The sequence below is a fragment of the Scardinius erythrophthalmus genome, assembly GCF_964197995.2.
Source record: "Scardinius erythrophthalmus genome assembly, chromosome: 17".
In the NCBI taxonomy this organism is placed as follows: Eukaryota; Metazoa; Chordata; class Actinopteri; order Cypriniformes; family Leuciscidae; genus Scardinius; species Scardinius erythrophthalmus.
The window spans coordinates 5,483,593-5,496,519 of record NC_138237.1 but is presented as its reverse complement, the minus strand read 5'-3'; positions in this window follow the sequence as shown (position 1 = coordinate 5,496,519).

Here is a 12,927-nt window from a genome sequence, read left to right as displayed (position 1 = left end):
CTTTACTCTTATGAACCTCAGGCATCCTGCCCTGGTCAATAGTATGGGGTGAAGTTTTAAGCACACACAGCGTTTTGAAGGGGGTTCCCATAGCGTAAGCCTTAAGCAATACGAGAGACCTCTCGAAAAAGAATGTCTCGGTAACTAACGTAACCTCGGTTCCCTTCACGGTGCGTGTCCACTGGCACGGAGTGAGCGGAGCAGAGCGAGCGTTTTCAATTAATTCCTGAAGTTGAGCTTCACGCTCGCGCAGTGCATTTTGGGATTGACAGCAGACCGGAGAAAGCGTTGAGAGCGACCGAGAGCGTCAAAAGGTTGGGAAGTTCTCAAATATCAAGCGAAAAACGCTGTAAGCATTAAATTGCTGTGAGGTTTGGGATGTGAAGTCTGTTTTGAGAGTTAAAGAATATGCAGATTGTGGCGGTGTTATTGCTGGATTTAGTGCGTAAATCGTTTTGTTTACGAATTGGCTTTGCAGTTGTTATATATATGTTAAATATTTTATTTATATGTTCATTGTGATTATATTGGCTGGCTTTATAAAAGTTTATAAAATTGAAAGGATATCTTTGCTCGGTGCATTTGGAAACAAAGCTTGTCTATTTCTAAATGTAATCGCATCTCTGATGATTATACTGTGTGTGTGTTGAAAAAAAAGAAGTAGATTAAACACACTCCCAAAGTGGAGACGTTATATTGTTGCCAGCGACACTGAGCGGAGTTTTGCTGCTGTAGTGGACACGCACCATAAGTCGATTAAAAACCTGATTCATATGGCTGGTTCTGTGTTTATTTGGATGTAAGCCACGCTCATTCAGGGCACAAAGCGACCCGATTAGTTCACACGTCAGAGCCGCCTCGCATAGGTTTGTGCAGTTGCCGCAGTGCAGCCAATGACCATGCTAGTCGCTCATCTATGTGTCTGCTGTGCAGCTGCACTGCGTTTTAAAAAGTTTGCTTCAGTATTCTCGAGAAAAGGAGTTCCCTTATCGAGTCGGCTCCTTGACATTACGTATGGGGAAATCCATTTTCCTCGAAATGCTGAAGCCTGATTTGAATAACTCTTTTGCTTGCAAATAGCCAATGGCGCCCTCACCTGATTGGCTGACAGCTTCCAATATAGGTGACATCGGGCGCCAAAAACCTCAGAATCTCACCCGGTCATGGCACTCACCCGGTTGCACATGGTGCTCCCCTCACTCATGCACAAGGTACCCAGCTGCTGTCAACAGCGGAAGGGGCGGAGAAATTGGGTTACACGCGACCGCCTCCCGTCGAGGACGCTGTCGCGGCCCACCTGTGTCCTTCTCCCGGATGGAAAACCGCCTCATCGCCTTCCAGACCATGTAGAGCCACTGCCCACATCGCCGAGAAGGCATATATCTCAGCTGGACATGCAGCATCTGCCCTCCACACGATGGTAATCCTACAGGTCTTCCGAACTTGACTTTTGGGGTCCTTGGACGAGGAAGGCCCTGGCACAGAGTCCCTCAGGAAGCAGCACACGGCCGCGGATCTGGCTCTGGCCGCCTCTAAAAAGGTTGCGCAGGGTATCGGCTGTAATATGGGCGGTCTCATGGTTTTGCACCGTCACCTGTGCCTGACATTGACAGAGATGCGCGATGCTGAGAAGAAACAGCTCCTGCACGCACCGGTAAGCCCGTTGGGTCTTTTCGGCATTGCAGTCGAGGCTTTCTCTGAGAAGTACGCCGAGACTTTGAAACAGTCGAAGATGATGCCGCATCTCCTACCTAAACGGTCTCAAGCCCCCCCAGAGCGAGGTCTAGATCACCCTCGGCTCAGCTTTTCCTTCCTTAACGATTACCCACGACATAAGTGAAGCCTGTCCTCCGAGAGACACTTCGCAGAACGGAAGCCTGGGATGTGATTTTGTGTGTCCCCGTGCAAAAATCCACGGACGAGTCACCAGCCACTCATATAGCTGTCAATGGTTCGCCGGCGGCTGGCATGCGGCAATCACTACAAAGAGCCGTAGTTAGCTGTGGGACCTACATGTGTGGCAGATCAATGCGGAGTATCACAGCGAGTGCTCCTTCGACGAGGCGCATACGCTCTGAAATGGAAGGTGTATGCTAACTGGTGTATTGGCAGACGGGAAGACCCCAAAGGTTGTGATATTTCCATTATTCTGACCTTCCTGCTGGAACGACTGGACGCTGGCAGCTCTCAGATCTAGCAACCTTAAAGTGCTCTTGGTTAAGACGGCACTACTGCTCGCGCTAGCCTACGGGAAACGAGTGGGAGACTTGCATGCCCTGTCAGTGAACAGTGAATGTATGCAGTTTGGACCGGATGATTGCATGGTCAGACTCATACCCAGACGCGGCTACACACCGAAGGTGCTCTCAACAACGTTCAGAGCCCAGGTGATTACAATTCAAGCGTTTTGTCCCACTGAACTAAACACAAATTCAGTGTCACAGGAGCGCTTTGTGATCTGTGTGCGCGCTACGTGCTTATGTGAGCAGGACTAGCCAGTTTTGAGCTTCAGAGTAGCTTTTCGTCTGCTATGCGGGCGCCAAGAAAGGCAGCGCGCTGTATTGTGGAAGCTGTGCACAATACCACAATTGTGGAAGCTAGCTTATGCTTCCCGAGGAACAGATTGTCTGATAGGGGTGCACGCCCACTCCACTAGGAGTTTGGCGTCATCATGAGCTTGGGCAAAAGGCATGTCTATTCAGGACATTTGTCTCGCAGCGGGCTGGTCATCTCACAACACGTTTCCGAGATTTTATAACCTGGATATTCCCTCATTCGCACCACATATTCTGTCAGTGCAGGAGAGAGCTGAGCAGCCATTGGGTGACTAAGTCGCCTAAGGACACGCCCCGGTTGGCGCGTGTTTCTACCATGGTTTCAACCAGGTTGTATAGACAGCGACAAGTTACTGCAGTAATAGCTGCGGTTGATAATATTCACATTAACTGTTTTGTGGCCCCTTATATTATGCCTGCGTTCATAAGCCGGCAATGTTCTCAAAGCACCAACATGTTTGTTGCATTTTTCCCCCATATTACACCAGTTCAGTGTTGATTAACTGGGTTCGGGGAGATACTGATGACGTTGACGGCGAGTTAGCTCTATGCCAGAATACATTTGGGTATTTCAACCAGGTCCGGTACCCTGCCTAGAGCTAGCGCGCTATCAGTCTGAGTGCTTAGTGCTTGTGCTCTACAGGGGCTCGATCGAGCTGGGCCAACTTCCACACGGCGGGGGTTTTATATGTTCCCCATACGTAATGTTGAGGGACTGACTCGATAAGGGAACGTCTCTGGTTTCTCATGTAACCGTAGTTCCCTGAGAGGAGGGAACGAGACATTACGTAGACTGCCGTGTGAAAAGCCTTCAGCCTCAATAGCTCTCGTTCAGTCGAAAGATTCTGAGGTTTTTTGGCGCCTGATGTCACCTATATTGGAGGCTGTCAGCCAATCAGGTGAGGGTGCGGGCGCCATTGGCTATTTGCAAGCAAAAGAGTTATTCAAATCAGGCTTCAGCATTTCGAGGAAAATGGATTTCCCCATACGTAATGTCTCGTTCCCTCCTCTCAGGGAACTACGGTTACATGAGTAACCAGAGACGTTTTCCCATAGCGTAAGCTAGCCTTACGCAATACTCGTTCCCTCATCTCGGGGAACTGAGGTTACATTAGTAACCGAGACGTTAAACTGTTTCATTAATCAAGATGGATTCGGAAATTTTCATTACTTTTTGGACAAAACTGTTTGTTAAAAAATATAACAGCTAAGAAACCTAAATGACCTTAAACATTATTTCATAAATAGATAGCAGCTGTAAAACAATTTCAAATCAATTTCAGTTTGTCTGAGTCCATAATATACATAGAAATATACATAGAAAAACAATTGGTGCCATTTTTTTCAACAGAATAAGTGTTTACTACTACTGGTTGTTGGAAAGTGTGTGTTCTCCTCCTCTCTGCTGCCATCTTTACTCTTAACTAGGTTAGGATCCCTCTCCAGCGCTCTTAAATAATGTAGGAGCTGAGACCTAGTCTTAACACTTAAAAAACCTTTATGATTCACACTTATTCTTAAGTTTAGGAATAAGAGTAGAATTATGTCATTCTTAGAATTTTGACACACTAAAGACTAAAATTTTACTCTGAGTTGTTACTACTACTGGTTCATTAGCAATGCTGAATACAATGTTAAACCCCTTGATTTAATGAAAACTAAATTAAATTATTATACCTAAATAAATCACAAGTTCTGTTCATTTTTATTTCTTACATTTTAACAATGTGCCGAGAGTGATTCAATCAAATAAAGTATTCAATATGTTCTCAATGCATCACCTATAAACAGCGAGACTAAAAACAAGTTGTGTGTGATATGAATGATACTTGATAGACTATTGTTGCCATTGTTTCACAAATGAAAATAATTAAACCGCAAAGAAACAAAACATCCCTTCATGCATTAGTGTTTTATGGCGACACACTAGTTTTCTGAACTATTATTCTTGTACATCTGTATGAGATGACCATGCACTGCTTGAGCGATGACACTGACACAAGTATTTTCACATTGTTGCTTTACTGTTCAGTTCATCTTGTATACGGGTAACACTCAGTGTTTACTGCGCATGTGCAACACAACAGAGGATCAATACGGGTGTCGGAAGAACAAAACATGCAACACTGAGAATGCAGTTCACAACCATTTTAACCAGTTCCCCTTATCAAACAATCAAACTTCAATACTAATTACTGTATTAAAGGTTAATGTATCTTTTGCTTATTTACAAGTTATGGAAGTTAACTTTGCTCACTTAGAAACCTTCGGGCAATTCTTTTTCTTATGTTTCTGTAGAGTAGATAATTGGGTGAAACTCTTCCCACATGAAGAGCACTGGTGCGGTTTCTCTCCAGTATGAATACTCTCATGATCTTTCAGGGTTCCTGACTGAGCGAAACTCTTCCCACAGTGTGAGCACTTGTACGGTTTATCTCCAGTATGAACTCTCTGGTGTGATTTTAAGTTGCTGTTTATAGTTAAACTCTTTCCACAGTCAAAGCACACATAAGGTCTCACATCAGTATGAATGCGCTCATGCTCTCTTAAATATCCGAGTTGTGAAAAACTCTTTCCACATACAGAACAAATGTGAGGCTTCACACCAGTATGAACTCTAAGGTGTTTTCTTAAGCTTGATTCTAAAACAAATGTTTTATCACACTGATCACAACTGAATCTCAATGCAGTGTGAGAGCGCAGATGACCATTAAGAACACTTTTGTAACCGAAACTCTTTCCACACCGAGTGCATGTATAAGGCCTTTCTCCAGTGTGAATACTCATGTGTATCTTCAGGGTTGATTTAAATACAAACCTCTTTCCACACTCAGAACAGGTTAAAGATCCTTCAACTCCAGATTTTCCAGCTTGTTTCTGTGTGAGATTCTCTTCAGTCTTTGAAACGACTGCATTTCCATCTTCATTTGTGAAATAAGGAGGTTTCAGGTCTAAAATAAACAAATTAAATTCCCATAATTCAATAAAAGGATACATGAGAAAAAAAATCTAATTCTCATTTTAGCACAAATACAGTTTACTACTGAGTCTACTAGTATCTAGTTTTAGATGAATAGTCATATGTCAGTTTTCATCTTAATGTTCCTCATCAGTCATTAAAGAGATTGAAGGAAAACACCAACCTATTTGTTCCTCTGTATCTTCATCTTTTATTCTGCAGGGTTCTTCCTTAATCTCCATCTTTACAATAGTATGTCAGTAGTTTCTCCTGGAGTAATTCCTCCTGCTTGCTTCTTCTTCTCCTGTGGGAAGATGGGAATATTCCCCAGCATTTAAACTCTCATGAACGGCTGTGGGAGCTTCACTGACTGAAGGAGTGAATTGTGGTCGTTGTTGCTCATTTAGCAGATGATCATCACACTTACAATCACTCTCAATTATCCAGGTGCAAATAGTCGTTTAGAAACAATTACATGACTTTAAACTTTGAGCTTCATATCAAGTCCAAAGTGTAAATTCAGTAATCATGGAATTTGGCTGTTAAGTGGCGATGCACAATTATTGTCATTCATTGCATCTTGAATTGAGTGTAGAATTTATGTTACAAAGAAAACACAAACTTGTGCTAAGTGACTTAAGTAATTAACACCTTTCCTTGACCTTGAGTAGCCATGTAATCAATATAAGGTAAACCCACAGTCTTAAGTCTGAGTCTCTCTCGTCTTTTCTCTCTCTCTCTCTCTCTCTCTCTCTCTGTCTCTCTCTCATGATGCATAACACATCAAACAAAAATAGGGAAATGATGATAATATTACTAAATATTATTTATTTTACCAAACAAAACAGAGAATCAAGTAGGTAATTATGAGGAATTTATGTTTAGTTATGTTGATGTTATAAATTTTATGTATGTATTCATTAAAGTGTTAGCATTATTCATTATGAAATCATGAACACTTTACAATAAAGTTTCATTAGTTAAAGTTGTTAACATGAACTAATAATGAACTGCACTTCCACACCATTTATTAATCATAGTTAATATTAATTTCAGCATTTACTAAAACATTATTAAAATCAAAAGTTCTATTTGTTTACATTAGTTAATGCACTGACTGTGACATAACATGAACAAACTATTAAAAGTTGTATTATTATTAACTAAGATTAACAAATAGGCCTACAGTAGCCTAACAAATGTTTTGCTCATGATTAGTTAATGTTAGTTAATATAAATAATAAACAAATGAACCTTATTGTAAAGTGTACTATGAAATCAAAGATACAAATTCCTTACAATTTAGAGCTGGACATGGACTTAAAATTTCCTTTCACTAGATGCATTTCCCCAAGCTAATAACACTTGCTATGGCCTTGGATAAAAACGAATGGCATTGTCAGACTCAGAATGCGGCTGAAATTGACTTATACTTTTATGATTGTTAAGCATAACTCACATGCTGCCGCAACTTTTACAGTAGCATGGTAGGATAAATGTAACTTTTCTGTATAAGCGTATAGCCTACCTGCTGCCCGTGCAGTTTAAGACTCGCGGCGAACTGCTGTGTAGCCTACATAGCGCTGCAAGGAAACTCCGCCTACCACTTAAACTCCGCCAAATGCTTCCGCCAAAAAAAAAAAAAAAAAATTGTTAGTATTATTATTGTCTGTGGCAATGGTGTGTAAGTGTATTGTTATTTATAATAATATTTATTTTAATAATTATTATTATTTACATTTATCAGAGAGGGGCACAATACATTTTGAGACAAAAGGGGGCAGGGGCTTGAGCCCCAACCCAATCTGTAAAATGTATATTCTTTTAAGTACCTCATTTTGACTTTGTCTTTGTCCCTTGACCATGTTCCATGTGTTGTATTTTTCATTTCATATTTTTATTGTGGCTGAAGACTTTGCTTCATTTTTGTTTTTTTGGCAAAGTTGAAAAATAAAATAAAAAAGAAAGAAATAAACTGTTAAAACATTTTATTTGTTACTTTTAAATTTTCAAATCTCTCTATGTCTCACTTTTTTTTATATATATAATTCTTGTACCATCTAACTTGAAAATTAAGTCAAGATTTATATTAAAATAAACAACATCAGTAACACAGAGTCCAGAGGGTAAATACAATTCCAAAATCCTTAGCAGATATTTGAAGTTTGAATCTCAAAATGATAGTGAAAGTGAACAGCTGTGTCACCTATGAGATGTTATTTCTAAATCAATACTTAATTATTCCAAATCAAACAGGTTTGGGAGCTATATAAATAAATGTATAGCCTACATATCAACCAAGATAACAAGAGATTATCATGTTTGTTTTATATCTGGGACTGGGTTAAAGAGTTTAAAGGATTAGTTCACCTCAAAATGAAAATTTCCTGATAATTTACTCACCCCAATACGCCATGTCATCTTTCTAAGTTATTTGTCTGTGTACTCCGGTTCAAAAAGGTAGGGAAAATTCCATCTCATTTTCTCTTCCAACTTCAAAATTGTCATACATTTTTGTTTTAATTTATTATTATTATTATTATTATTGTTATTATATTTCTTGCCCTGTTTGGGGGGGATGGAGTTCTAAATATCATTTGTTAAACTATAACAAATACTTGTGTCTGACTTGTCTCAGTTGTTACATCTATCTTTGTGAAACCGGCCCCTGAAGTGTACATATGAAGTAGACTCGCTCCCTCGGTCAAAATCGAGGGAACGACGGTCTGTCCATATAAACTTCCCTCATCCACTTAACGAAGTGGAACGCACTTCAAAATGGCGGCAGGGATTCCCCCGAGGGGAAGCGCTTAGGGAAGTTCACAAGTGCGTGTCTAAAAGTGGACTGGAACGCAGCCTAGAAGTGGAACACAGCCGTTCATTCTGCTCTAAATCTGTTGTTTTTCAGACTGGGAGTAGGCTACATTCATTTTATCATGTAATAAGAGAAATCTACATGACTATTAAAGATTCGGTTCATTTTAGTGAATCTAACCAGCCGGAGTGTTTACCGAATTAATCCGAATCAGATCTTGAATCCAAAGTTGAGGCACTTTCATTATGTTTGACTAGAAGTAGGCTATATCCCTTATGAAAATTAACCAGGAGTTTACTACAAATAAAAAAAATAAAAAAAACAGTTAAACCCATTACCATAGTTTACCGTTGTATTTGCAGTTAAAACTGGTTATATAAATGGTAATCAATCTGCCAAAAGCCAATGGTTACTACACTTGTCAGGGTGTGTGCAGGCAGAAGAAGACAAGGAAGGCAGAAGGCTCCAATACATTCAATAAGCAATTCAATAAGTGTTGACAGAGACGTTTTGACGTTACATAGACGAGAACGGACCCAGACTGACTGAACAGAGGGAACTAAATACAGACACTAATGAACACAAACCAGGTGACACAGATGAAAATGATTGACAAGACACAGGTGAGGATAATGAACTAATGATGGTAGATATGGCAACGGACGAGTGGCGGGAAAACAAAAGACATGTGACTAACAAGGCTGAACAGAAACACAACAGTTACAACACTTTAACTATAGGCTATAAGTCATGGTTAATTTTCGGCAATGTTGTAAATATAACAAACAATAAGCGCATCACTGACTAGTTAACTGACAAAGTATAAAGATTTAGATTTGCGTTATGTAATTAATAAATTAAACTTGATGTAAGTGTGACCCCTAGGGGGCCTTTTTAAACCAGTCACAAGTTGATAACCAACAATCTGAATTTTAGATGTTTACAAGCAGGCTATCCCAATAAAGGGAAATAAAAGGAGAGAGGGGGACTGGAGTATTATAAAAATAGAAAACAGTTTATTTTTATTTTACTCAAGTTAGACACACACACACACATGAAAAACAGACATATAGGCCTCTGGGCAACAAATTCAGGGACGGGGACAAAAAGTGCAAAATCAAGGTGTTTGGATAAATAGCACTCAATAAAAATTCAGCAAGACTCAATAAACAAACACAGAATAAATAGGGCACATCACAAATCACATGCACACAAAAGAAAAAAAAAAAAAAGAAAAAAGTAATTTACACTCAGCAAACCAGTGACCACACAACAAAATTGTCAACAACAAAAATCAAGTCAGATCCATGCCAACCATGTTTTCACAAGGAAGCTAAAATACATTTAAGCATGAACTCACATCAACTCGTACAACCAACCAAGAGTCCAAGGAACCAAGAGTCTGTAGCAAAACACTAATGAGAGAGACCGCCAGCTTGCTGGATTTAAAGGTGCAGCGCCAAACGGCCACCACCTGATTCAATCAAGGTGCTACATAAGCACAAATTGTAGCATAACATTTTACATTATTTTTCTAATGCTGCGTTCACACCAAACGCGAAAATGCGTCAAAATTCGCGCCTGCCGCGTCTAGTTATACGCGTGACCACTTTGTGTGCATTCGCGCGTCAAGAGCGAAATTGACGCGCGTAAAATCAAAAGTTTGAAGCGAAATTTACGCGCGTCACGCGCGTCAAAGGCGAATCCCGGGGGCGAAAGTTTCAAAAGCTGTTGGCGGCCATCTTTTTCAGATGTTTATCGAGCATAGCATTAGCATTAATCGAGAGAATCACCGCTCGTATATGCTCTGGAGAGCAGAAACAGCTGCGTAGGGGACATCGTCGCTGTACTCGGGTCCACCAAAACCTCCGGAGGGTTTCAGGAGTTTCACAATTTGCTCCAGGAGGTAGGTTTGGTGGACCTAACGGTGAGGACGCTGACGAGGAAAGCGTAGGCCGTATAAAGCCTCGGCCTCGAGTGGTCTCTGCATGACGAGCCCGCGCTGTACAGCCCGGCGCGAGGTTTACCCTCTCCCGCACCTAATCTGTCATTTATTTTTGTTTTGATAATAAATGGAGCCAGCCTCCAGAAGTGAAACCTGTCCTGTGATTTTTTTGAAAAGTTTTTGTACACTTAATTGTGTTTGGTGTCTTTACATTAGATTAATAAAGTTTCATATAGGCTAATCTAGAATAGATATGGAATAAATAGCATTCAATACAAATGAGTAGGCTATCTCTCATATTGAAATCGAGTTTTTAAGTGAAAGATTTGCTTTGTTGTGCATTTTAGTCATATTACAAAATAATGTAATGAGGCCAAACATAAAATAACATTATAAACTGTCAGTTCACCACGTGACAGCAGCAAGCAGGCAGGCTCCTGATTGGTTAACGCGGCGCGAATTGACGCAGAAGTTCAGATTTTTCAACTCGGGCGGCAGACGCAAATTCGCGTCAAACGCGTGATGCACAAAAAGCACAATTCGCGCTTGACGCGCGAAACGCGCCAGACGCTCAATTCGCGTCATTCGCGCGAACTAGACGCGCGAATGAGGCGAATTCGCGTCTACCGCGCCGCGCTAAACGCCTCATTCGCGCCGCAAGACCTCCAGACGCGCGTAAACGCGTCTTACCATTGACTTACCATTGAAATCACTCGCGCCAGACGCATTTTCGCGTTTGGTGTGAACGCAGCATAACTGTGCTGCTAAAAAATGTATGCTACAATTTTTAGTGACACAAAAGTTTGCCTTTTAACAAATTTTTGATCTTATAATTGGTTCAAAATAGCAGCGTAATCCTTACAGTAAAACCTCAAATTATGGAATTGTTTCTAAACAGCTATTAGAGCAAAACACTTAAAGCTGGATAATTGAGAGTGATTGTAAGTGTGATGATCATCTGCTAAATGAGCAACAACGACCACAATTCACTCCTTCAGTCAGTGAAGCTCCCACAGCCGTTCATGAGAGTTTAAATGCTGGGGAATATTCCCATCTTCCCACAGGAGAAGAAGAAGCAAGCAGGAGGAATTACTCCAGGAGAAACTACGGACATACTATTGTAAAGATGGAGATTAAGGAAGAACCCTGCAGAATAAAAGATGAAGATACAGAGGAACAAATAGGTTGGTGTTTTCCTTCATTCTCTTCAATGACTGTGAGGAAGATTAAGATGAAAGATGAAAAACAACAATACATCGGAAACTAGTAACTAGTAGACTCAGTATATGTGTTTAATTAAGACTTTCAAGACCTTAAGTTTTATTTATTTCTGTTTCTCATTTGTCCCTTTTTAATGTTATTTAATTAACCTAGATCCAATGGAAGTGAATGAAGACAAACACCATCATTTGACAAATGAAGATGGAGAACTGACATATAAAAACGAAGACAAACATCAGTTACAAAAACCTCAGTGTTTCAAAAATGAAGATGGAAACACTGTCGTTTCACAGACTGAATCGAATTTCACACAAAAACAAGCTGGAAAAGGATCTTTCACCTGCCCTGAGTGTGGAAAGAGTTTCACACATAAATCATCCCTCAACAGGCACATGAGAATTCACACTGGAGAAAAACCGTTCACATGCTCTCAGTGTGGAAAGAGTTTCAGTCAGAAAAGAAATCTCAAAGAGCATCTGCGCCGTCACTCTGGAGTGAGATCATTCAGCTGTGATCAGTGTGAGAAAACATATGTTGTGGCATCACACTTAACCAGACACCTTAAAGTTCATGCAGGTGTGAAGCCTCACTTTTGCTCTTTTTGTGGAAAGAGTTTTTCTCTACTCCAAACTTTACAAGTGCACCAGCGTATTCATTCTGTTGTGAGACCTTATGTGTGCTTTGACTGTGAGAAGAGCTACACTACATTGGCCAACTTGAAAAAACACCAGAGAATTCACACTGAAGAAAAAACGTATCAGTGCTCTTCATTTGGAAAGAGTTTCACCCAAGTATCTACTGTACAGAAAAAGCATTGCCTGAAGTTGTCGAAATGAGCAAATGTTGTCTACAAGCACAAATAAAGGTGAATACAATCACCTTAATTATCACTCGTCCTTTGAAGCAGATTCTGTGTCTCAGCATCAGGATAAATCAGTGTTTCTATATAAAGTGAACATTTACAATTCCTCAGATTTGACTCTAGATGGCGGCATTTGTTGTCATTCTCAGTCATTTCAAGGTTTCATGGTTGAAGAATCAGCTCTAAATCTGCTGACAACATTGAAATCTAAACAGATCCACAGAAGCACAAAGTGAAGACAGACAAAAACCATTAAGGTGTAATGCACCTCACATAGTTTTCCACTTTATAAAAATTAAATACATAAACTTTTATACAATTACAAAAATAAACCGAAAAGTGTTCTACAGGTTCTTCACATACCAAAAGAACTTCCATTGTTTTAAATTATAGTCATATTTCACAATAATACTGTTTTTTTCTGCCCATATGCCCATTTTTTTTACGTTTGAGCCCCTGCCCCTGAGGAGCTCTCTGCACGTCCCTGACAACATGTATCAGTTCAGTGAACTGTTGAAATTACTGGAGTAACAAATACTCTGGGATATTGGTTTATTTCGAGTCGGAGAG